The 25,650-nt window shown below is 45.6% G+C and overlaps 1 long non-coding RNA gene and 1 pseudogene across 1 annotated transcript; one reads left to right on the top strand and one right to left on the bottom strand.

The window, feature by feature from the left end:
* Positions 1 to 826: 826 nt before the first annotated feature.
* Positions 827 to 2,182, bottom strand: LOC124069486 (annotated as a pseudogene).
* A 12,052-nt stretch (positions 2,183 to 14,234) lies between these two features.
* Positions 14,235 to 24,203, top strand: LOC124069569. The gene is made up of 3 exons (XR_006845067.1): positions 14,235 to 14,246; positions 23,142 to 23,147; positions 24,071 to 24,203. It is a non-coding gene; the product is annotated as an uncharacterized LOC124069569 (long non-coding RNA).
* The last annotated feature ends 1,447 nt before the right edge of the window (positions 24,204 to 25,650 follow it).

Genomic DNA, 25,650 nt, shown 5'->3' with positions numbered 1-25,650 from the left:
CCTTCAATAGCTTACAGGCCCTTATACAGTTGTACTGATTTAATGCAGCTGCATCTTGCTTTTCTTTCAATCGCAATTGGAATATAACATAACTACTTCATGTTGTTTTATAGCATTGCACACTACAACTTTAGCTCATCACAACTTACTTAGAAATTATACCACACTTTCATCTAAAGAACATTGCCTGCCTCCGACCATTCCTCTCCTTCTCTACCCCCTCAGAAATCCTCATCCATGCTTTCATCACATCCAGACTTGACTACTGTAACAGCATCCTATACGGCACACCATCCAAACTCATCCACAAACTCCAGTATCTTCCTTTCGTGCACTATCGGTACTGCGAACATCCAATACACCCGGCAGATGCTTTTGAACATCGGGAACCTACACCAGATACCTGTTTCTGGTGACTTTCATCACACGCATAACATCTCAGACAACTCAAAGAGTTAAAGGAATGCATCTGGACTTGTGAAGATTTGGCTTGAGGACGTTTCACTGCTAATCCAAGCAGCTTCATCAGTTCTGAAAAAACTGTCTGGTGAGGAACAAATACATACACCTCCGTGGGAGTGACTAACTAAAACAAAGGATCTGATAGTCCTGCAAATTTGTCTATGTAGTCTGACTGCCAGTGATGGCCCTCTGTGTCTAATAACTGGCTATCTGCGTCTAACGACTGGCTAATGGCTGTGAGACTGTTATTGAGTTCGGGTATGACCGGTTAATGACCTATTGTTGTTATGGCTTTCGTGTGAATTGGGGTGAAACTTCCTAGGTATGGATGGGAGGACAGCATTGTAAGTGCAAGAGAGTTAAGTGAAGGTTTTTCCAACTTAACATAGATGGCTTCCTTGACCCCTCTTTCGTACCACCTGTCCTCTCTGTCAAGAATGTGGACATCACTGTCATCAAAGGAATGTCCCTTTTCCTGATGTAAGTGGACTGCTGAGTCTTGTCCTGTGGAGGTGGCTCTCCTGTGTTGTGCCAATCTTCTATGGTGTGGCTGTTTTGTTTCACCAATGTAAAGATCAGAGCATTCTTTACTGCACTGGACTGCGTATATGATATTGCTTTGTTTTTCCCTGGGGATTTTGTCCTTGGGGTGGACCAGTTTCTGTCTCAGTGTAATCATTGGTTTGAAATGGACCGGGATGTCGTGGTTGTTGAAAATTCCTCTTAGTTTTTCTGATAATCCTGATACATAAGGAATAACAATGTTACTCCTCTTCCTGTTATTGTCCTTTTTATTGTTGGTGGGTCTTCTTTTTGTGGCTTTGGTGAGTCCCAGTTGGGGTAGCCACATGATTTTAGGGCTGACTTGAGGTGTTGTTGTTCCTTCATCTGTCCTGCTGAGCTGGTGGGGACTGTCTCAGCTCTGTGATGCAGGGTTCTGATGACTCCCATCTTGTGTTTCAGTGAATGGTGTGAGTCAAACAGTAGGTATTGCTCTGTGTGGGTGGGTTTCCTGTATACTTCCACATTAAGGCTTCTGTCATCTTCAATGTGAACAGTACAGTCCAAGAAGGCTAGATTGTTATCACTGGTGTCCTCCTGTGTGAACTTGATGTAGTGGTCCACTGCGTTAATGTGAATCGTTTCACTTCCTGGGTCTTGATCTTGACCCAAGTGTCATCCACATATCTGAACCAGTGGGAGGGAGGTGTTCCAGGAAAGGACATCAAAGCTCTTCTTTCATATAAAGGTTGGCCACAATGGGAGACACAGGTGATCCCATGGCACAACTATGCTTCTGTCTGTAAAAATTCTCCTTATAATGAAAGTAAGTAGTGTTCAGGCAAAGGTCTAATAAATCACAGATGTGGTCTGGAGAGAGATTGGTTCTGTCCTTAAGTGTGTTATCCTGTGAAAGGCATCTTTTTACCATCTGTGTGGCTTCTGAGGTGGGGATGCAAGTAAACAAAGAGGTGACATCAAAGAAGACCATGGTGTCCTCTGGGTCCATGATGATTTCCTTAACTTTGTTCACAAAATCCTGGGAGTTGTGGATGTGACGAGGAGTGTGTCCCACCAGTGGCGCCAAGATGTTGGCCAGGTGTTTGGCCACCTTGTATGTGACCGAGTTAGTGCTGCTGACGATGGGTCTGAGGGGGACTCCGTTGTGTATCTTCGGGAGTCCATACAAGCGTGGAATGGCCTCTCCGGGGTAGATGTATTATTATAATGTATTATTATTCAAGGATTCAAGGAGCTTTATTGTCATTTCACACACGTAGAACATGAGTGGAACGAAATTAGTTTCCCCGGTCCCAGTATAAGCCCAATTGCCTAACAAATAAATATAAATATAAACAATGCTATGTAATATAAAAACAGTAGAATATAAAAAAAATGACTGACAGGGTAGTGCAAAAGACAGTAGTGCAATGAGAGAACATGAGTAGTTTAAGAGTTTTGTGCAAATGGCTGCATTGTGCAATGTTCCGTGGGTATTTGTTGGTGTGTGTGTGTGTGGGGGGGGGGGGGTTTGGCAGCAGGGGCTACAGAGGGCCTCCAGAGTTCAACAGTCTCACAGCTTCTGGAAAGAAGCTGTTCCTCAGTCTGGTGGTCCTGCTCTTGATGCTCCGCAGCCTCCTGCCTGAGGGGAGAGGGGCAAACAGTTTGTGTGAGGGGTGGGTGGGGTCCTTCATGATGCAGGAGGCCCTTTTCCTGCACCTGGAGGTGTAAATGTCTGTGGTGGTGGATAGGCTGTGTCCCACAGTCTTCTGTGCAGCTTTCACCATCCTCTGCAAAGACTTTTTCTCTGCTGCAGAGCAGCTGCCGTGCCACACAGTGATGCAGGAGCACAGGACGCTCTCCACCACACATCTATAAAAAGATGTCAGGACTGAGCTCCCCAGTCCGGCACGCCTCAGCCTCCTGAGGAAGTAGAGGCGCTGGTGTGCCTTCCTGATGAGACAGGAAGTGTTGTTGCTCCAGGTGAGGTCGTCCATTATGTGGACGCCCAGGTACCTGAAACTGGAGACCACCGCTGTCCCTCCGATGTACAGGGGAGGAAGGGGGAGATGTCTGCCCCTTCTGAAGTTCACGATCATCTCCTTGGTCTTTTTCACGTTGATGCAGAGGTTGTTCTCTCTGCACCAACCCTCCAGGCGTTCCACCTCCTGCCTGTAGTCGGCCTCATCACTGTTGGCGATGCGTCCAACCACAGCTGTATCATCCGCAAACTTCACGATGAGGCAGCTCGGATGTTGCGCTGAGCAGTCGTGTGTTAGCAGGGTGAACAGGAGGGGGCTCAGCACACAGCCCTGGGGAGAGCCGGTGCTGAGGGTGATGGAGGAGGAGGAGATATCATGGATCTTCACTGTTTGCGGCCTGTCTGTCAGGAAGTCCAGGACCCAATTGCAGAGGGTGGAGCTCAAACCGAGAGCACTGAGCTTGTGGATCAGTGTTTGCGGAATGATTGTGTTAAACGCAGATGTGAAATCCACAAAGAGAAGGCGGACATAGGAGTCTTTATTCTCTAGGTGGGTGAGAGTTGTGTGGACCACAGAAGATATGGCATCCTCTGTGGATCGGTTCTTCCTGTATGCGTATTGGTGTGGGTCCACAGTGACGTCGATGCAGTCTTTGATGCGGGCCATGACCAGTCTCTCAAAGCACTTCATGACTATCGGAGTGAGGGCTACTGGCCGATAGTCATTCAGGCTCGTCACTGTGGAGGTCAATGGGGATGATTGTAGCGGTCTTCAGACAGGTGGGGACCGTCGCTTGTTGGAGAGAGGTGTTGAAGATGTCCGTCAGTACCTCTGTGAGCTGATGTGCACAGCCCTTCAGCACCCGCCCCGGGATATTATCGGGACCTGCAGCTTTGTGTGGGTTTATCCTCTGGAGGGTCCTCCTCACTTCTGCTGAGGTCACACTGAGGGGCTCTTCACCAGGTGGGGGGGTGAGTCTGGTGCTGAGGGGGGTGTCCGGGTCCTCAAAGCGGGCAAAGAAGTTGTTGAGAGCTTCAGGCAGAGAGGGGTCCCTGGGGCATTGTGCATCTTTGGTGTTATAGTCTGTGATGCACTTAATGCCCCTCCACATGCTCCTTGGATCGTTGGATTCAAAGTGTCCCTGGATCCTCTGGGCGTATGCGGTTTTGGCCCTCTTCACTCCTGCCGTCAGCTCTCTTCTTGCCGCCCTGAGTGCCATTCTATCACCTGACCTAAACGCAGCATCCCTGGCTTTCAGCAGAGACCGGACCTCCGTGTTCAGCCAGGGTTTTTGGTTTGGGTAGGTTGTTACTGTCCTGGTACTGGTAACATCCTCTGCACACTTGTGGATGTAACTGAGGACAGCAGATGTGTAGTCCTCCAGGTCCACCTCTCCCTCACAGACAGCTGCTTCCCTGAAGACCTGCCAGTCTGTGCGCTGGAAACAGTCCTGTAGTGCAGGGACTGCATCGCTGGGCCACACGGTGATGGTCCTCTGTGTCGGCGTGTGGCGTCTTATTATTATTATTATTACAGTATCATATCCCGATATTAGTGAATGTTACAACAATCCCTCTCAAATTGATCATTTAGGCTGTATAGGAAGGCCCTACGTACTGCCAGAGCAGCCTATTACTCGAATTTAATTGAGGATAACAAGCATAATCCCAGGTTTCTCTTCAGCACTGTAGCCAGGCTGACAGAGAGCCATAGTCGAACCTTGTATCCCTGTGACTCTCAGCAGCAATGACTTTATAACCTTTTTTAATGACAAGATTTTAAATATTAGAGACAAAATTCAACACCTACTGACCTCAGCTGGTACTGATCTACCATGAAACACTGGTGCCTTAGAAACAGCAGTAGAAACAGATAATCATCTTGACTGCTTTTCTCCTATTGACCCCCATCAGCTACATTCACTTACAACATATTCATCCAAGCCAGTGCTTCTCAATTATTTTCTGTTACGCCCCCCCAGCGAGAAGAAAACAATTCGCACCCCCCCCCACACTCTCCGCTGCGACTATAAATAATAGTAATAATAATATGTAATAATATTTAATAACATGTAATAATATGATGCTAACAGTGCTCGCTGGTTTACTGAAGTAGCATTCACAAAGCGGGATGGTTGTTGGCAATACTCGGCACGTTTTCGCTGAAAAAACTCCAGCGGCTTATCAGCACGATTGGGACCTAATGTCTTCAAGTGGCCCCTTAATTTATTTGGCTTCATGCTGTCCGCTGCCAGCATGTTTAGACACAGTAAACACACCAGTCTTTCCTCGTCTCCCACTGCAGTCACAGTGAAGCCAAGCGCTACATATGCTTCGTCATATTTCCTCGAGTTACTTTTGTCTCATTATCTTCGTCTCTCTCCGCCTTTCTTTTCATCCCTGTTAAAAATTTCTTCATGTTGTCTCTTAAGGGTTCGTTTACTGCACTTCATATTGCCTGCTCGGTGCAAAAAAATGCTACACCTGCCCAATACTCCCTGCGCACACTCTGACAATGAGAGCGCCACTGCCAACTACTGTAGTGGATGTGCAATTACACTTTATTCTAGTACGGCAAAAAAAGCATGTTCCCCAGGGTCACACGCGCCCCCCTGGCATCGCCCCACTATTTGAGAAGGACTGATCCAAGCCAACAATATGCCTCTTAGATCCCATCCCTGCTAAGCTACTCAAAGAAGCTTTACCCTTACCTAGTACCTGTCTATTAGACATGATCAATCTGTCCCCAATAGGCTATGTACCCCAGTCATTTAATGTAACTGTAGTCAAACCTCTCCTTAAAAAAACACACACTTGACCCAGAGGTTTTAAGCAATTATAGACCAATATCTAACCTTCCAAGATCCTTGAAAGAATGGTCGCCACTCAGCTATGTGACTTTCCTCAAAATAATAACTTTGATTTGAGAAATTTGAGAATTTTCAATCTGGCTTTAGAGCTCATCACAGCACAGAAACGGTATTGGTCAAAGTCACAAATTACCTCCTAATGGCATCAGACAAGGGACTTATCTCTGTCCTTGTACTGTTAGATTGTTAGCTAACAAGTTTTAACATGTTAGCTGCATTTGACACCATTGATCATTTTATCTTATTACACAGATTGGAAAATCTAATTGGCATCAAAGGAACTGCATTGAGCAAGTTTCAGTCCTATTTATCAGATAAGTCTCAATTTGTTCATGTTAATGATACATCGTCCACACTCACAAAAGTTAGTCATGGAGTTCCCCAAGATTCTGTCCTTGGGTCAATATTATTCACCCTTTCATATAAAACGGTCAGGCACCAACCTATCCCAACCTATATAGCTCCCTATTATCCCACCAGAGCTTTGCATTCCCAAAATGTGTCACGCTGTGTGTTTAGGTTATGTTATGTCTTTTGATTTCTGGTCCATGTGTCGTGTTTCATGTGTGTCTTGTCATGTGTTTCCATGTATTATGTTCCAGGTTTTTGTCATGTCCTGTTTTATTTTGAAAGTGTTACTTCCCCTGTGTGTCTCTCTTTTATGTAGCTTTGCTTTTGGTTTATCATGATTGCTTTCTCCTCCCTTAATGTGTTTCACCTGTCTATTTAGTCCTCCCATCACAGTAAGTGTGTGCCTGTTTTGAGTTTCTTTTCTTAAAAATGAAAGAATATTGTTTTGGACCTCAGCCTGCCTGCTGATTTTTGAGATTCTGCATCGGGGTTCAGCCCTCTGCGTCAGCGACGCCGCTTCTTTCTGACAAAATGCAGGACTACATGTGGTTCCTAGAGTCTGCAAAAGTGGATTGGGAACCAGAGCCTTTAGTTATCAAGCTCCTCTACTATGGAACCATCTTCCAGTTTCAGTCCAGGAGGCGGACACCCTCTCTACATTTAAGAGTAGACTAAAAACTTTCCTGTTTGATAAACAGTTTCATAAACTGTCCTTGTGCTTTCTTGTCTCGCAGGTTCCCATGGATCGTGGTTGGAGCTCCTGCTGCGGTCCTGCTTGAAACTCAGTGATTACTACTGTTTAGTGATAATCTAGTTTAATACTACCATTATTACTGTTACTAATACTGCTATCATAATCACCGTAGTACCCCCTGTATACTTCATTATCATTATCTACAGTTCCAATATTTCTAGTATTATTACTTCTCTCACACCCCACCCCCTCTCCCTCTCTCTCCTTATCTGTCTATCTCTCTCTCTCTACTGCTCTCTATTTCTACCCAATCAATCAAGGTTGAGGTCTGCTCTGAGGTTTCTGCTTTCTAAAAGGCAGTTTTTCCTTGCCACATTCAATGTATAAGACAGGCGAACTACCGACTCATAAAGTCGAACCGAGACACAAGGCTTAGAAGGCTATAGGGCTCGAAAGTGTGACGTAGTGGAGTGGGAAAACTGCAATGTATTGTGGGCAACTGAAAAGTGTGTTTACACCAGCTTCATGCATGATGCTGCTCTTGTGTTATGGTGTTTTGTTTAATCAAGTTAAAACATGGTGCAAACGTGTTGTGTCGTTAACTGCCACAATCGTTCACATGATCGCTTCGATTAAAAAAAACGATGGGGTGAGATTTTTCTTATCTCCAACGTGGAAGCAAAGCCAAGGACCTCACCTGATACTGGTATCTCCATGCAACTGACCAGTGTTTACATTCTTAAAAGTCTTTTTGCTGGAATTTTGCTACATCACAGCCTAACATAATGAGTTCATTACAGTAAGTGGACTTTAGAATATTTTATGCAACGTAAGATTGTAGCGTTGTCATATATTCCCACCAGTGTATGATAAAGAATATTATCCATATCCCCATATGGTTGACAAAACAGTAAGGACGTTCATTCTAGAAAAAAACACTATGCAAAACACTTGAAAACACTATGCATAACATAACAGATTTAAAGGTACAATTACTACATTTTTGGAGCTTTCAACTACATCTCATATCTGTAACAGGAAGTGGAATAAGATTAAATAATCAAACAACCTAATGTCTTACAGCTTATCAGCGTCAGGTTTGGACAGAATGGCTTGGACCCACAGAGCAGACCAGATTCAAATAGGTGTGGAGGAAGGTTTATTTCAGTCCAAGGTCGATGCACAGAAAGGTGGTCAGCACAGGCAAAGGCACAAAAACGCTAGGCAAAAGGTAAGTCCAAAAAACAGGCAGGAGTCAAAAACACGGATCTAGGATACTAGAGTGAAAGTTTTAACACAAAGACAAATTGCCAGAAAGCTACTCACGAGGATGCAGGCGATCTGACAACAAACAATGGGCAGGGCAGGTCTATAAAAATACACATGAGGGAAGGGCTAATGAGACACAGGTGAAAACAATAGACAATCAAGGAAAGACACCAACAATGATCACAAACAGGAAATGATCCTAAAAAATAAAACAGGAAATCAAACAGAGAGAGACCTGACAATTAGACTGGACGGATAAATGTCAAGTGAAGTCAAGTCAACTTTATTTGTATAGCCCATTTTTACAAGCAGTTTGTCTCAAAGGGCTTAACATAACATCAGCAACATCCTCTGCCCTTCGACCCTCACATAGACTAAGGAAAAACTCCCAGAAAAACCTTTAACAGGAAAAAATGGAAGAAACCTCAGGGTGAGCAACAGAGGAGGGATCCCTCACCCAGGACGGGCAGACGTGCAATGGATGTTGTACAGGCAGGAAAGCAATTTGCAACATGAGAAATGACATAGTAATGAAAATTATAATGAACTGCTGTAACATTCATGTATTCTTTTTTTTATGTGATGCTGAGAATCACTATCCTATCAGTTCGATTTCGGCCCGTAGGGAGAACCACCCCGCCGATAGTCGGTGCACAGAGGAATGACAGGCAGATGTCAACAATACATATTGGGTTGGTCATAGAGCCGGCTACAGTTCAACTTGAAGATCTGGATGGAGAGATACCTGCAGAAAGATACAGAGAGAGAGAGAGAGAAAGGGAGGGAGAGACACAAGACTACGAGGAGCACTGGACACACAGTTAGTGACATAAAATAATGAACTGCATGTTAATCTGATGAGGGGAGAGGATAGAAGAGGAGAAGGAGGAGGGGAAACTGCTTGGTGGATCATGTTTGTGTCCCCCGGCAGCGTAGGCCTATAGCAGCTTAGCTATGATAGAGATTTAAAGATTAACAGTTAGTCAGACCTATTCTACCTGTGGCTATATAGCATGAGGTGAGTGAAACTATGCCTACCAGCCCTACACACTTTATTTGGTGCTAACTATATGCTTTACTAAACAGAAAGGTTTTAAGTTTAGTCTTAAAAGTGGAGATGGTGTCTGCTTGTCGAACCCAGATTGGCAACTGGTTCCACAGAAGGGGTGCCTGATAGCTAAAGGCTCGTCCTCCCGTTCTACTTTTATGAATTCTGGGAACTGCAAGTAAACCTGCACTCTGTGATCTGAGTGATCTATTGGGAATATATGGGACTATTAGATCCTGCAGGTATGATGGGGCTAGTCCATTTAGGGCCTTATATGTAAGTAGAAGAATTTTAAAGTCTATTCTGAATTTTACCGGAAGCCAGTGAAGAGAAGCTAAGATGGGGGAGCTATGATCCCTTTTACTGATTCCTGTTAAAACTCTAGCTGCTGCATTTTGGATCAGCTGCAGGTTATTAATAGAATAATTTGGACATCCTGACAATAGTGAGTTGCAGTAGTCCAGCCTAGAAGTAACGAAAGCATGGACAAGTTTTTCGGCATCACTCTGAGAGAGGACACTCCTAATCTTAGCAATATTACGGAGGTGAAAGAAGGCGGTCTTAGAGGTCTGTTTAATGTGATGAATAAATGACACGTCCTGATCAAAGATAACGCCGAGGTTCCTCGCAGTCGTACTGGAGGCCAAAGTAATGCCGTCCAGAGAGAGAATATTATCAGCTATTCTATTTCTAAGGTGTTTGGGGCCTAGAACAATGATCTCAGTTTTGTCTGAGTTTAATAATAAAAAATTGGAGGTCATCCAGTCCTTTATGTCCTTAAGACATGCCTGGAGTCTGGCTAGCGGCTCTGTTTCTTCAGGCTTTAAGGATAAGTACAGCTGAGTGTCATCAGCATAACAATGAAAGTTTATGCCATGTTTCTGAATAATATCTCCTAGAGGGAGCATGTATAAGGTGAACAGGATCGGCCCAAGCACTGAACCTTGTGGAACACCAAGGCTAACCCTTATATATGAAGAGGAAACATTATTAACTTGAGCAAAGTGAAATCTATCTGTTAAATATGATTTGAACCAGCGTAGCGCAGTCCCTGTGATCCTAGTCTCATGTTCTAATCTGTGAAAGCAGCACTGAGATCTAGCAAAACAAGTATGCAGACAAGCCCGCGGTCTGATGCCATGAGGAGGTCATTTGTGACTTTAACCAGTGCTGTTTCTGTGCTGTGATGGGCTCTGAAACCAGACTGAAACATCTCAAAGAGACTGTTCCTGTGTAAGTGATCAATCAACTGATTTGCAACCACTCTTTCGAGTATTTTAGATAAGAACGGGAGGTTGGATATGGGCCTATAGTTTGCTAAGATGTCTGGGTCAAGTGAAGGTTTTTTAAGTAAAGGTCTAATGACAGCGGTTTTAAACGCCTGTGGTACATAACCTGTTGTTAAGGATAAGTTGATCTGATCTAAGAAGGAAACGCCAATCAAGGGAAAGAGTATGTACATGATGCAACAGCAGAGCGGCACTGTTGTTGCATCATTTACTTTTTACACCTTTTTCACTATGCAGTCCCACATGGAAAGAAAATATATTCTTATAAATATATATGTTTTTTATCTTTGCCACATATATTTTCCAACATATGCGCACATAGGTGAAATTGGTCCCCTACCTACATGTCTTTCAACTATATGTGCATATATATCCATACATGCACACATATATTTACATATATGCTATACATACATATGTAAAACCAGTCTAAAGTTTGGACACACCTTCTCATTTAATGGTTCTTCTTTATTTTCATGACTATTTTCATTGCAGATTCTCACTGAAGGCATCAAAGCTATGGATGAACACATATGGAATTATGTAGTAAACAAAAAGTTTGAAATTACTCAAACATGTTTTATATTTTAGCTTCTTCAAAATAGCCACCCTTTGCTTTGATTACTACTTTGCACACTCATTCTCGCGATGAGCTTCATGAGGTAGTCACCTGAAATGGTTTTCCAACAGTATTGAAAGAGTTCCCAGAGATGCTGAGCACTTGTTGGCATTTTGCCTTCACTCTGCGGTCCATCTCATCCCAAACCATCTCAATTGGGTTCATGTCAGGTGACTGTGGAGGCCAGGTCATCTGGTGCAGCACTCCATCACTCTCCTTATTGGTCAAATAGCCCTTACACCGCCTGGAGGTGTGTTTGGGGTCATTGCCCTGTTGAAAAATAAATGATGGTCCAACCAAACACCAACCGGATGGTATGGCATGTCACTGCAGGATGCTGTGGTAGCCATGGTGGTTCAGTGTGCCTTCAATTTTGAATAAATCTCCAACAGTGTCACAACAAAGCACTCCCACACCAAGACACGGTGGGTGGAACCAAAGATCTCAAATTTGGACTAATCAGGCCAAAGCACAGATTTTCACTGGTCTAATGTCCATTGCTTGTGTTTTTTGGCCCAAACAAATCTCTTCTGCTTATTGCACTTCCTTAGCAGTGGTTTCTTAAGAGCTATTTGACCACAGAAGGCCTGATTCCCGCAGTCTCATTTGAACAGTTGATGTAGAGATGTGTCTGCTACTAGAACTCTGAGTGGCATTTATCTGGGCTCTAATCTGTGGTGCTGTTAACTTGCGATATCTGAGACTGGTGACTCGGATGAACTTATCCTCAGCTGGGGCGGTCCTCATGTGAGCCAGTTTTGTTTGATGGTTTTTGCGACTGCACTTGTCACAATTGGGACACATTCAAAGTTTTTGCAATTTTGTGGACTACCTGGCCTTTTAAGAACTAACTGTTCTTTAAATAATAATGATGGACTGTTTCTCTTTACTTAGCTGATTGGTTCTTGCCATAATATGAATTCACAACAGCAACAGCAACAGTTGTCAAATAGAGCCGTCAGCTGTGTACCAACCTGACTTCTGCACAACACAACTGATGGTCCCAACCCCATTAAGAAGAACTCTGACAAGGCTAGGGTTGGGCGATATTGGCAAAAAATGTATCCCGATTATTTAGGGCATTTACCTGATAACGATTAATTTATTTAATGATAACTCCGTGAACAGATGCATTGCACAAAGCACAAATCGCTTTAAAACAAAGCAAAAAGTTAATAACTTTAAGTTAATAAATTTTCTCATCTAAAGGTCACAAAGGAGTGCATATCCACATTAAAATTAAACAGGACAGTTAAGTTCAGAAAAAAGTCACATCGGTTTTCCTGCTACTAGAGGCATAGAACTCGACTGAAGACGGCTCTTTTTATCTCTCTTCTTGTTTATTCATAGATCGCGTGTATGACTGTCTGGGAGAAGTGCTTTCGAGATGGTAAACTTTATCTTGGGTCCATTTTTGTCATTAGATGTTTGAAACCCACCTTTTCCACTGTATGGAGTGGCAGCATATTTTGTAAGGCAATATGCCACGGCCCGCGTTATGTCCTTCCAGTGCTTACTTTGCTGTCGTACAGGACAGAATGACTAAACGCATCGTGGATTTTCGGCTCAGTGGAATTCTTTGCAACATTTACCGGAGGAGACTTCAGCTGTAGCCGACATTGTGGCCTCGTTGCGCATTTTTTGGCTTTCATCATACTCCGGCTTATGGTGATGTTTCAGATGATTAAACAAGTTTGTTGTGTTACTTCCTCTGGTTTTCACTGTGTTTTTGCACACCTTGCAAACAGTACTACTCTGCTCAAGGTTCCATGGGATGTGGGATATTGGGTGGGTAACTGTTCTAATGGAAGCGCAGAGAGGCGTGTAGGACTGCAACTCTGTCTCCTGGTCTCAAATCTGGGTTATCAGGGTTTTGGTTTAGTAAGAAACTCCCGTCCATCTTGTCTGTGCGCATGCGTCGATACGTGTGCAGTCTGTTACAGATGGTCCCGACTTTCTTCACTGTTTTCTATTGTTTTTTATTATATTACCGTGTGGCCCAGCGATGCTGTCCCTGCACTGCGGGACAGTTTCCAGCACACAGACTGGCAGGTCTTCAGGGAAGCAGTTGTCCGTGAGGGAGAGGTGGACCTGGAGGACTACACATCTGCTGTCCTCAGCTACATCCACAAGTGCACAGAGGATGTCACCAGTACCAGGACAGTAACAACCTACCCAAACCAGAAACCCTGGCTGAACGCGGAGGTCCGGTCTCTGCTGAAAGCCAGGGATGCTGCGTTTAGGTCAGGTGACAAACTGGCACTCAGGGTGGCGAGAAGAGAGCTGACTGCAGGAGTGAAGAGGGCCAAGACCGCATACGCCCAGAAGATCCAGGGACACTTTACAGCCAACGTTCCACGGAGCATGTGGAGAGGCATAAAGTGCATCACAGACTATAACACCAAAGATGCACAATGCCCCACGGACCCCTCTCTGCCTGATGTTCTCAACAATTTCTTCGCTCACTTTGAGGACCCAGACACCCCCCTTAGCACCAGACTCACCCCCCCCCCCCACCTGGTGAAGAGCCCCTCAGCGTGACCCCAGCTGAAGTGAGGAGGACCCTCCAGAGGATAAACTCCACCCTCTGCAACTGGGTCCTGGACTTCCTGACGGACTTCCTGTTTTTATATTTATATAGTGTTGTTTTTATATTTATAGCATTAGTATTTAGGTTATTGGGCTTATACCGGGACCAGGGAAACTAATTTTGTTCCACCTCATGTTTCTACATGTGTGAAATGACAATAAAGCTCCTTGAATCCTTGTTTTTGTTCATTGCTGAACTACTCTTTTCAGTGCAGCAATGCAACTCCTCACTGCCCCGCATTGTTCACACTAGGGATCAGCATATGTACCTTAAGCCAGCCACCGTTCCAGGGAAAACAAAGAGAGTAATCGCTGTTGAATGCTGGATCAAGACTCACAGAGGATGTAGGGGAAATAAAAAGCTACGGAGAAGGAGGGAGGTTTTGAGACAACGGAGGCTATAGGTCGTCATAGGAAATGTGAGGTCACTTGTGAACAAGATGGACGAACTGACAGCACTGCCTCAGAGTCAGAGAGAATAGTGAGAGTGCAGTTTGATGTGTTTTATGGAGACATGGCTGCACCAGGATATACCTGACGACAATACGACAGTAAGGGGCTTCCATATGGTCTGTGTGGACAGAGACTGCACTGCTAGTGGAAAGAACAAAGGGGGGGGGGGGCGCTTGCCATGCTCATTAACAACCGGTGGTGTAATCCAGCTCACATCACAGTGAAGGAGCGCATCTGCAGCCCAGATGTGGAACTGTGTGTCAATAGACTATGTCCATACTACTTGCTCAGGGAGCTTGCGTCAGCTTGCAACTTCAAGTACAGTGAGAAGTTGAACAGATGAGTGCATCACTGCCTACATAAATTTCTGTGTGGACACCACTGTCCCAACCACGACTGTAAACAACAACAACAACAAGCCGTGGGTAACCAAGGACATCAAAGCCATCCTCAACGACAAGAAGAGGGCTTTCAGAACTGGCAATAGGGAAGAGGTGAGAGCTATTCAGAGAATCCAGAGATTAAGGATCAGAGAGACAAAGGAGAGAGCAAGGACCAAGGAACTGGTGGTGGACCTGAGGAGGACTAAGGCTCCAGTGGCCCCTTTGATGTTGATAGGGGCCACTGGAGCCTTAGTCCTCCTCAGGAGGTGGTGGAAGAGTACAAACACCTGGGAGTACTTGGATCACAAACTGGACTGGTGCAAGAACGTGGACACTGTTTACAGAAAGGGCCAGAGCCACCTCTATTTTCTGAGGCGACTGGGGTCCTTCAACATCTGCAGGATGATGTTGAGGATGTTCTATGAGTCGGTGGTGTCCAGTGCCATCACATATGCTGTTGCCTGCTGGGGCAGCTGCCTGAGGGTGAGGGACACTAACAGACTCAATAGAATCATTAAGAAGGCCAGCCATGTTGTGGGAGAGGAACTGGACTCTGACAGTGGTGTCTGAGAGGAGGATGTTGTCCAAAATAAGGACTATACTGGACTTTCCCTCTCACCCTCTTCACAATGTTCACCTGGTCTCTCAATACCAGTTTCATCTCCAGGAAAGCCCAACAGCATCTCTGTTTTCTTAGAAGGCTGAGGAAAACCCATCTTCTACCCCCCATCCTGACATTTTTCCATAGAGAGCATTCTGACCAGTTGCAGCACTGTCTGGAGGACCACAACTCCCTGCAGTGGCTCGTGAAGACAGCTGAGAAGATCATCAGTCTCTCTCTCCTCCATGACAGACATTTACACCACACGATGTATCCGCAAAGCCAGCAGAATTATGAATGACACCGCACACCCAGCACAGATGCTCTTTACCCTCTTGACGTAGGAGGTACCAGGGCATTCAGACTCTCACATCCGTTTTCTTCCTCCAAGCCATCAGACTCCTCAACTCCCAGGGACAGGACTGACACAAATACACACATACACTCACGCACTATTCACACTGACTTGCACACAGTCCAAAACTTACTAGCACACCACTCACTTTAACTCTCATGCTGTCACCCTGTATTTTATTTATTTATTATTGTTAAAGGATGTAGTTTTTCTTTGATTTTTGATGTTTGACTTTTTATTTTATTTTATTTTATATATATATATATACTCAACAATGTGTACTCCTTTATGTAGCACTATGTAGCATCCTGGAGGAAGATGACACTGGAGGTTGTTTCATTGTTCAATGTACTACATCTACATGGTTGTAATGACAATACAAACTCTTTGTATCCTTATAAGTGGCATCCTGAATGCCCTGCTTCCACTTTCTGTTTTCTGTAGCAGTCCAAGGCTACGTAGACTGTTCAGAGTGGCCGTGCCTATGGTGTCTAAGCTGCTCCTAGGATTTCCTGGTACTTGAATGAATCCATCTTGCCTTCACGCGCACACGCTGCAGCTTTCCAGTGCCAGAGGAAGCAAAGCAGTCCCAGAGCATCACAGAGCTACTACCATGCTGATAGACAGGGTGTTTTTTTCAGCATATGTTTCATTCTTCCTGCTCCAGACATACTGCTGTTCCATGGGCCTGAAAAGTTCCAGTTTTGTTTAATCGCTCCACAGAACAGAATCCCAAAACATCTATGGCTTATTTATATGATATTGAACATATTGGAACATATTCCCAAGATGCAGGGTTACTTGTTCCCAGAGTCTTCAAAAGTAGATTGGTAACCAGAGCATTTAGTTATCACGTTCCTGTACTGTGGAACCTTCTTCCAGTTTCGGTCCGAGAGGCGGACACCCTCTCTATATTTAAGAGTAGACTAAAAACTTTCCTGTTTGATAAAGCTTATAGTTAGGACTGGCCAAGGCCGGCCCCTAGTTATGCTGCTATAGGCTTAAACCGCCGGGGGATCTCCCACGACGCACTGAGCTCTCTGCTCCTCTCCTCCTTCTGCACACATTTATATCCCACGAATGCATGTTACTAACTCAACTTCTTCCCCGAAGTCCTTGTGCTTTCTTGTCTTGCAGGTTCCCACGGATCGTGGTTGGAGCTCCTGCGGCGGCCTTGCTTGAAACCTACTGCAATTACTTCTATTTAGTTATAATCTATTTTCGTTCTATTACTACTCTGTACAGCTACTACCACTATTATTGTTACTACCATTGTTATCATAATCAGTAGCTTCTAAAGAAACTAAAGAAAATGAGCTTTAACCAGTTCACCTCTAGACCAATCACACTGATCAGTGGATCATATGTTTTATGACAAAGGATTACCAACCCCCTAGGTGTTCTGTCACACACTTATGTTCCCTTGCATAGATCTGTTGTAGTCTTCCTTGCTCCATGGAAATCATCAATAATATCATGAAGCTTATCTATGTCTTGTGTAGCCAATACGTTCTCTTGTATACACAAAATGTCATCCTTTTACAGGCGCTTGAAAATAACATTGTGGTTTGTCCCCAATACTCAGTTCTAGGCACAAGTCACACAAGTTACATGGCAAAATTCTGCTAATCCCTTCAATACAACAAATGCCCCAGCCTCAGACACACACACGTTTATTGCATTAGTTAGTGTTTGTTTTTTGTTTTTTTTTACTTCCATTGGCCCTGTGGTAGTTCAGGTTCACCCACGTTGCTATATAAAAGTGCATTCTGGCCAAAACTGTGATTTGTACATTGCACCCACCTCATTGCACTGTGGGGTTATTTTAAAGTAGTTAAACCAACTGAAAACCAACTTTGAGCAGTGTCCAACAAGTTTCAGTACAACAAAGTCTGTCTTTTTAATAAGCCAGTATGTCCAAGAATTTTGCAGAAAAACACTCACATTCACTTGGGGGTGAATGCTCCACACACTGAGCTTGCATCCCAAATACCATAAAGATTTTGCTCAGAGCAGCAGCACCTCTACCAGATGTCTCTGCAATCTTGCATTTGGCCATCCATTTGTTGGAGCCTATTTGAAAGGGACTATTTTCAGTTGCAGATTATTCAGATTGTGCAAGTTTAAAATTCAGTTCAGTTTATTTATATAGCCCCAAATCACAACAAAGTTGACTCATGACACTTTCCAGTTAGAACAGGTCTAGACCAAACTTAGAAAAGGACCAAACTACAGTGAGTGTTTATTCTAATGCAATTTAGGATAACTGAGTTCTACAAATCAAAAGTCATAACCTTGATTTGTTCACACACTTGGCTCTATGTTTCTCAAGGTTGGCAAAGAAGAAAAACAAGGATAATAATACCCTGCCTGTAGGGATACTGGGGCCCCACCTTGAAGCCAAGTCTAGAGAAGGGGCCCCATTGGTGAGCACCCAGTGGCGAGGAGTCAAAGGGTTCAGGTGCAGTGCAGACTGGGGAGCAGACAAAGGCAGGGACCTTGGTGGTCCAATCCCCAGTTATTGAAGCTGTCACCTCCCTTATGGAGAAGAAGTGTGAGCTTGTTTTTGAGGTCAAGACATACCTGCCAGATATAGTTGAGCTCACCTCTAGGAGGAGTTGTGTTGGAGCCACATTTGCATTCTCGCATGCTTAGATGTTAGTTCCCCAGTTTGCCCAGTAGGTGGGGCTGCAAGTACAGAAAAGCTATAAGTAGGCAAGGAAGTAATCAGAATCAGAATCAGCTTTATTTGCCAAGTATGTGTGACCATACAAGGAATTTGACTCTGGATTTTTTCTCTCTCCTGTGCACCATACAAAATAACAATAATAATAATAAAAAATGAAGAAAATGAAGAATAAAGTATTTACAAGAAGAAAAAAAAACCAAGATAAATATATATATACATGTAGTGCAAACAGTGGAATGATGTAGTGCAAACAGTGTGATGGTTCATACAGTGGCAGGTGGATTATGGGGAGATCAGGGAGACAGCCTGGGGGAAGAAACTGTTTTTGTGTCTGGTAGTCTTGGCATACAGAGCTCTGTAACGCCTACCAGAGGGAAGCAGATCAAACCGTTTGTGTGCAGGGTGTGAGGGGTCTGCAGTGATGCTTCCTGCCCGTTTTCTGACCCTGGACTGGTATAAGTCCTGAATGGAGGGCAGGTCGGCCCCGATGATTTTTTCTGCAGACCTGATTGTCCGTTGCAGTCTGTTTCTGTCCTGTTTGGTGGCCGATCCAAACCAGACGGTGATGGAAGTGCAGAGAACAGACTGGACGATGGAGGTGTAAAAGATGGTCAGCAGCTCCTGAGGCAGGTTGAACTTCTTCAGCTGTCGCAGAAAATACAACCTCTGCTGGGCCTTTTTCCTGATTAGGTCTACGTGGGACTTCCACTTGAGATCCCGGGCGATTGTAGTTCCCAGGAACTTAAAGGAGTCCACAGTAGACACTGTGTTGTTGAAAATGGTAAGAGGAGGTAAGGTGGGTGGGTTCTTCCTAAAGTCCACTGTCATCTCCACAGTCTTGAGCGGGTTAAGCTCCAGGTTGTTCTGACCACACCAGAGGACCAGCTGGTCTACTGGTGTGGTCAGTTGTGTCGTCCGCAAACTTAAGTAGTGTAACGGACGGGTCCCCTGAGGAGCAGTCGTTAGTGTATAGGGAGAAGAGCAGCGGGGAAAGAACACACCCCTGGGGGGCGCCGGTACTGATGGTTCTGGTGCTGGAGGTGATGCTCCCCAGCCTCACCTGCTGCCTCCTGTCAGTGAGGAAGTTGTAGATCCACTGAGAGGTGGAGGTCGGCACTGTGAGCTGTGAGAGCTTCTGGCGGAGGATTTCTGGAATCCTGGTGTTGAACGCAGAGCTGAAGTCCACAAACAGGATCCTGGCATATGTCCCTGGGGTGTCAAGGTGATGGAGGATGAAGTACAGTCCCATGTTGACTGCGTCATCCACCGACCGGTTTGCCCGGTAGGCAAACTGCAGGGGGTCAAGCCGGGGGCCTGTGATGAACTTCAGGTGGTTCAGCACCAACCTCTCAAAGGATTTCATGACCACAGACGTCAGGGCGACGGGTCTGTAGTCGTTCAACCCCGTGATGGTGGGTTTTTTGGTGACTGGGATGATGGTGGAACGTTTGAAGCAGGAGGGTACTTCACACAGCTCCAGAGATCTGTTGAAGATCTGGGTGAAGATGGGTGCAGCTGGTCGGCGCAGATTCTCAGGCAGGAGGGGGACACTCCATCAGGTCCTGGAGCTTTCCTGGTCTTCTGCCTCTGGAAGAGCCGATGCACCTCCTCCACATTGACCTTCAGTGCTGGTAGGAGGTCTGAGTTGAGGGGGGAAGGATGTGAAAAATGGCAGTAGAAGCTCTGGCTCCTCTGCCAGTACCTTGTTACCCACAGGGTGGGGGGATGGTCTCCTGTAGTTGTTGATGTCTTTCAGGCCCCTCCACACTGAAGTAGGGTCGTTGGCTGAAAACTTGTTTTTCAGCTTCTCAGAGTAGCACCCCTTTGCAGCTCTGATCTCCCTTGTCAGTGTGTTCCTGGCCTGTTTGTACAGGGCCCTGTCCCCACTTCTGAAGGTTTTGGTCTGCACACATGAGTCCTCACAAAAACTGATGTAGGATGTCACAGTGTCAGTCAGTTCATCCAGGTCTGTGGCAGCAGCCTTGAAGACACTCCAGTCAGTGCAGTCAAAGCAGGCCTGTAACTCCAGCTTTGACTCAGCTGTCCATCTCTTAATTGTCCTCACTACAGGCTTTGCTGATTTTAACTTCTGCCTGTAGGTTGGGATGAGATGGACCATGCAGTGGTCAGAGAGTCCCAAGGCAGCACGGGAAACAGAGCGATAGGAGTCCTTTAAAACAGTATAACAGTGGTCCAGTGTGTTAGCATCCCTGGTGGGACACTTTATCTGTTGTCTGTATTTTGGGAGTTCTTGGCTGAGGTTTGCTCTGTTAAAATCCCCAAGAAAGATGAGCAGGGAGTCTGGATGTTTTGGCTCCATGTCTGATACCTGGTCAGCTAGGTGTTGTAACGCCTCCGTTACACAGGCCTGAGGTGGAATGTAAACACTGACCAGGATGAACGAGGAGAACTCCTGCGGTGAATAAAACGGTTTACAGTTTGTGAATAAAGACTCAAGATGAGGACTGCATGATTTCCTTAACACTGTAACACCTTTACACCAACCTTCGTTGACAAAAAAGCACGTTCCACCTCCCCTCGTCTTTCCAGAGAGCTCTGAGTTACGGTCCGCATGGAAATGCTGGAAGCCGGGCAGCTGGAGAGAAGCGTCCGGGATGTGTTCGTTGAGCCAGGTTTCAGTGAAACACAGGGCGGTGGAGTTCCTAAAGTCTGAGTTTTTGGAGATTAGAAGCAGCAGTTCGTCCATTTTGTTTGCCAGGGAGTGAACATTTGCCAGGTGAATAGACAGGAGCGCGTAATCCCCGCTGCCTCAGCCTGACGAGCGCTCCTGCGTGCTTCCCCCGACGGCGTCTCCATCTCCGCGTAATTCCATAGAGAGCCGCCGCTGCGCCTCTGACCAAAACCCCCGGAAAACTTCCAGAATTGAGGAAAAGTGGTGGAAAATTGGGTAGAGATGTATCTCTTATGCTCAAGAGTTCTTCTCTGGTGTATTGGAACTACCGGAAAACTAACAAAAAGCACAAAAAAAATCGTCCACAGGGCGGAGAGAAACTCCGAGGCGACTGTCTGCGGCGCCATCGTGTTAAACATCACAGGAAGGTGTTTGGTAACTGTAGGAAGCACACAGTTTTGAAAATCAAAGATTGTCACAGCTGCAACTCTGAATGCTCTAGAGGTGTCTGGTTTGGACATTGATTACTTTTACAGTCTCCCACAAGTCCTCACACAAAGGAAACTGTGACCACCAACAATAAAATCACCACATGGATGGGCAGCTGCACAAAGCAGGACCTCTCGGCCCTTAGGAGGGTAGTCCGCTCAGCTGAGCGGACAATCAGAACAACTTTACCCGACCTGCAGGACATTTACACCAAACGATGCAGGTCGAGAGCTGAGAAGATCCTCAGGCAGCCCCATCACCCCGGACACTCACTCTTCTCCCTGTTGCCATCAGGCCGTCGGTTCCGCTGCCTGAGAACCAACACTGAGAGGATGAGGAAAAGCTTCTTCCCCCAGGCCATCCGCCTGCTCAACAGTGAGCATTAAACTGGACAATCCTACTCCCACTTGCACTACATGTAAATACTGCACATGTAAATACGGCACTTTCTCACATTTTTAATTTTATTTTTAATAAGGTTTCTATTTTACAATATTTAATTTTTAATTTTTACTTACCTATTTTTTGGTAGGGACATAAAAAATTTCACTGCACATTGTACCGTGTATGATTGTGTATGTGACAAATTAACCTATCTTGTATCTTGTATCTTGTAAAATCACACAAAGGGAGTTGGAAAGATGACCATATCTCTCAGAGGTCCAAATACCCCGCATAAAGGCTGAAGCTGATTTGTGGATTCTACAAGGAATACACCAGTTTTTTTAGTGACATGGTCAGGAAAGGCTATACAGATTAACTGTCCCAACATCAGTTGGGTCCTGGAATGGAAAAGTATGGTATATTCCCCATCATGGAGTACATCATCAAAGGAAGGGTACTTTTGGTGTTCAACTGTGGTTGCTGGATTAAAGGAAACCTCCTTTAATAGTCAACTTTTGCAAGGTCCTCACCAGTTTACCTCTGGGAGTCCTTACAAGGTTCAGGAAAGAGCCTTTAGCATTCATGGTGGGCATACAAGCTATGTTCTACCAGATGAGGGTGGCTGTTTAGGATAAGGATTTCTTTAATTTCCTGTGGTGGCCTGAGACTTGAAACTTGAATGACTTTTGGAATATTGTATGACTGTTCATTTGTTTGGAGCTGTGTCATCTCCAAGTTGTGCTAGTTACGCACTTAGGAAAACAGCTGAGGACAGAGCGTAATCACTTTCCAGAAGAGGTGGTTAAAATAGTCAGACGAAACGTCTATATGGATGACTGCTTGAAGAGCATGCCTTCAGAGCAGGAAGCAGTCCTTATGGTCAAGGATGTAACAGATATTTGTCAGAGAGGAGGTTTCAATCTGACCAAATGGATCAGTAATAGCCGAGCTGTATTGCAGAAGAGCACAGAGCTAAGGATTTGAAGGAGTTAAATTTGGATAGAAACAAGCTTCCAGTTGCAAGAGCTCTTGGGCTACAGTGGTGTGTGGAAACATCCATCCATCCATTTTCTATACCGCTTATCCGTCAGGGTCGCGGGGGAGCTGGAGCCTATCCCAGCTGACTACGGACGAGAGGCGGGGTTCACCCTGGACTGGTCGCCAGTCAATCGCAGGGCCAACACACAAAGACAGACAACCACACACTCTCACACTCACACCTAGGGGCAATTTAGAGTAGCCAATTAGCCTAAGGTGCATGTTTTTGGTATTGTGGGAGGAAGCCGGAGTACCCGGAGAAAACCCATGCAGGCACAGGGAGAACATGCAAACTCCACATAGAAGGGCCCAGACCGGGATTCGAACCTGGAACCCTCTTGCTATGAGGCGACAGTGCTAACCTTTGCACCACCGTGCCGCCCTGTGTGGAAACAGACTCTTCAAATTCAAAATGATACTGAAAGAGCAACCTCCTACTAGGAGAGATATGTTGTCTGTAATCAGCTCTGTTTATGGGTTTCCTTGCACCAGTCACACTGCTAGCCAAAATCATGTTGCAGGAGCAATGTAGAAGAAACAGTGCATTGGATGAAAAGATACCCAAAAATATTGAAAACAAATGGATAAAATTGCTGGGGGACATGGAAAGGATGGCATTATTTGAAGTCAAGAGATGTATCAAGCCCAAAGCATCACTTTTCTGACGGAAGTGAGCAAGGATATGGCACTGTTCTCCTACATCAGGATGTAAAATGGAAGGAGTGTTCCTGTCTCATTTCTGCTTGGCAAGTCCAGAATCACCCCGCTTAAGCAGATAACCACTCCTTATCTGGAATTGGCTGCTGTAGTTCTTTCTGAGTGGATCAAATGTTGAGAGTAGAGTTGCATCTGACATCGGAGCACTCAGTGTTTTGAGCAGACAGCGCTTCTGTGCTGAAGTACCGTATTTTCCGCACTATAAGCCGCACCTAAAAGCCTTCAATTTTCCCAAAATCCGACAGTGCGCCTTATAATCCGATGCGCCTTATCTGTGGATCAATATTGGTCAATCGTGGCTACCGTAGTCAGGGGGCGTGGCCGAATTAACAGATTTAAGCGCCGGTACGGCTAAGAGGAATTCCAGTACAACACCATTTGTGTGTGTGTGAAGACCCCGAGATGGCTCCTTGCAAGAGACACGCTTACGACGCAGAGTTCAAGCTGAAGGCTATCAGTCATGCAGTAGAACATGGGAACAGAGCAGCGGCGAGACACTTCAACATTAACGAGTCAATGGTGCAGAAGTGGAGGAAGCAGCAAGATGAACTGCGCCAGGTAAAGAAGACTAAACAGAGTTTCCGAGGGAACAAAGCGAGATGACCACAGTTAGAGGACAAACTCGAACAGTGGGTTGTTGAACAGAGAGCAGCAAGTAGAAGTGTCTCTACAGTCACTATTCGAGTGAAGGCAACAGTGCTAGCACGCGAACTTAACATCAGTGAATTTAGAGGCGGTCCTTCCTGGTGTTATCGGTTTATGAAAAGATGTAATCTCTCCATCCGCGCACGCACTAGTGTTTCGCAGCAACTACCGAAAGACTACCAAGAAAAGCTGGCCATTTTCCGCGCATACTAAGAATTTCCCTCCAGGGATTAATAAAGGAATTCTGATTCTGATTCTGATTCTGATACTGCAAAGACAAGATCGCTGAAAAAAAGATCCGGCCAGAGCACATCATCAACATGGACGAGGTTCCACTTTTGATATTCCTGTGAACCGCACTGTGGATAAAACGGGAGCACCACCAGGTGAATGTTCGCACCACAGGGAATGAGAAGTCGTCCTTCACTGTAGTTCTCGCTTGCCAGGCTAATGGCCAGAAACTACCACCCATGGTTATTTTCAAGAGGAAGACCTTGCCCAAAGAAAACTTTCCAGCCAGCGTCGTTATCAAGGCTAACTCGAAGGGATGGATGGATGAAGAAAAGATGAGTGAGTGGCTGAGGGAAATTTACGTCAAGAGACCGTGTGACTTTTTTCACACAGCCCCGTCCCTATTGATCTGCGACTCCATGCGCTCCCATATCACCGATGGTGTCAAAAAACAAGTGAAGCACACTAATTCAGTGCTTGCCGTCATTCCGGGTGGATTGACAAAAGAACTCCAACCGCTAGATATTGGTGTCGAGAGTTACTATATTGTTATTGCACTTACGTTTGAGTTACCGTAACGGTATCGGACTGTTTCTTTTACGTGTTTATTGATTCGAGGAAAAGTTTCCGTCCACTACGTGTTAAAAATGTTGCACTACCTGTTATACCTTGCTCCCGGGTTTAAGCCCTTTTTGAAGATCCATGACATCTCCTCCTCCTCCATCACCCTCAGCACCGGCTCTCCCCAGGGCTGTGTGCTGAGCCCCCTCCTGTTCACCCTGCTAACACACGACTGCTCAGCGCAACATCCGAGCTGCCTCATCGTGAAGTTTGCGGATGATACAGCTGTGGTTGGACGCATCGCCAACAGCGACGAGGCCGACTACAGGCAGGAGGTGGAACGCCTGGAGGGTTGGTGCAGAGAGAACAACCTCTGCATCAACGTGAAAAAGACCAAGGAGATGATCGTGGACTTCAGAAGGGGCAGACACCTCCCCCTTCCTCCCCTGTACATCGGAGGGACAGCGGTGGAAGTGGTCTCCAGTTTCAGGTACCTGGGCGTCCACATAACGGACGACCTCACCTGGAGCAACAACACTTCCTGCCTCATCAGGAAGGCACACCAGCGCCTCTACTTCCTCAGGAGGCTGAGGCGTGCCGGACTGGGGAGTTCGGTCCTCACATCCTTCTACAGATGTGTGGTGGAGAGCGTCCTGTGCTCCTGTATCACTGTGTGGCACGGCAGCTGCTCTGCAGCAGAGAAAAAGTCTCTGCAGAGGGTGGTGAAAGCTGCACAAAAGACTGTGGGACACAGCCTATCCACCACCACAGACATTTACGCCTCCAGGTGCAGGAAAAG

This window comes from Scatophagus argus, chromosome 13, assembly GCF_020382885.2.
Source record: "Scatophagus argus isolate fScaArg1 chromosome 13, fScaArg1.pri, whole genome shotgun sequence".
Lineage (NCBI taxonomy): Eukaryota > Metazoa > Chordata > Actinopteri > Scatophagidae > Scatophagus > Scatophagus argus.
Note: the sequence above shows the minus strand (reverse complement) of the source record. Positions and strands in the feature narration are given on the sequence as shown.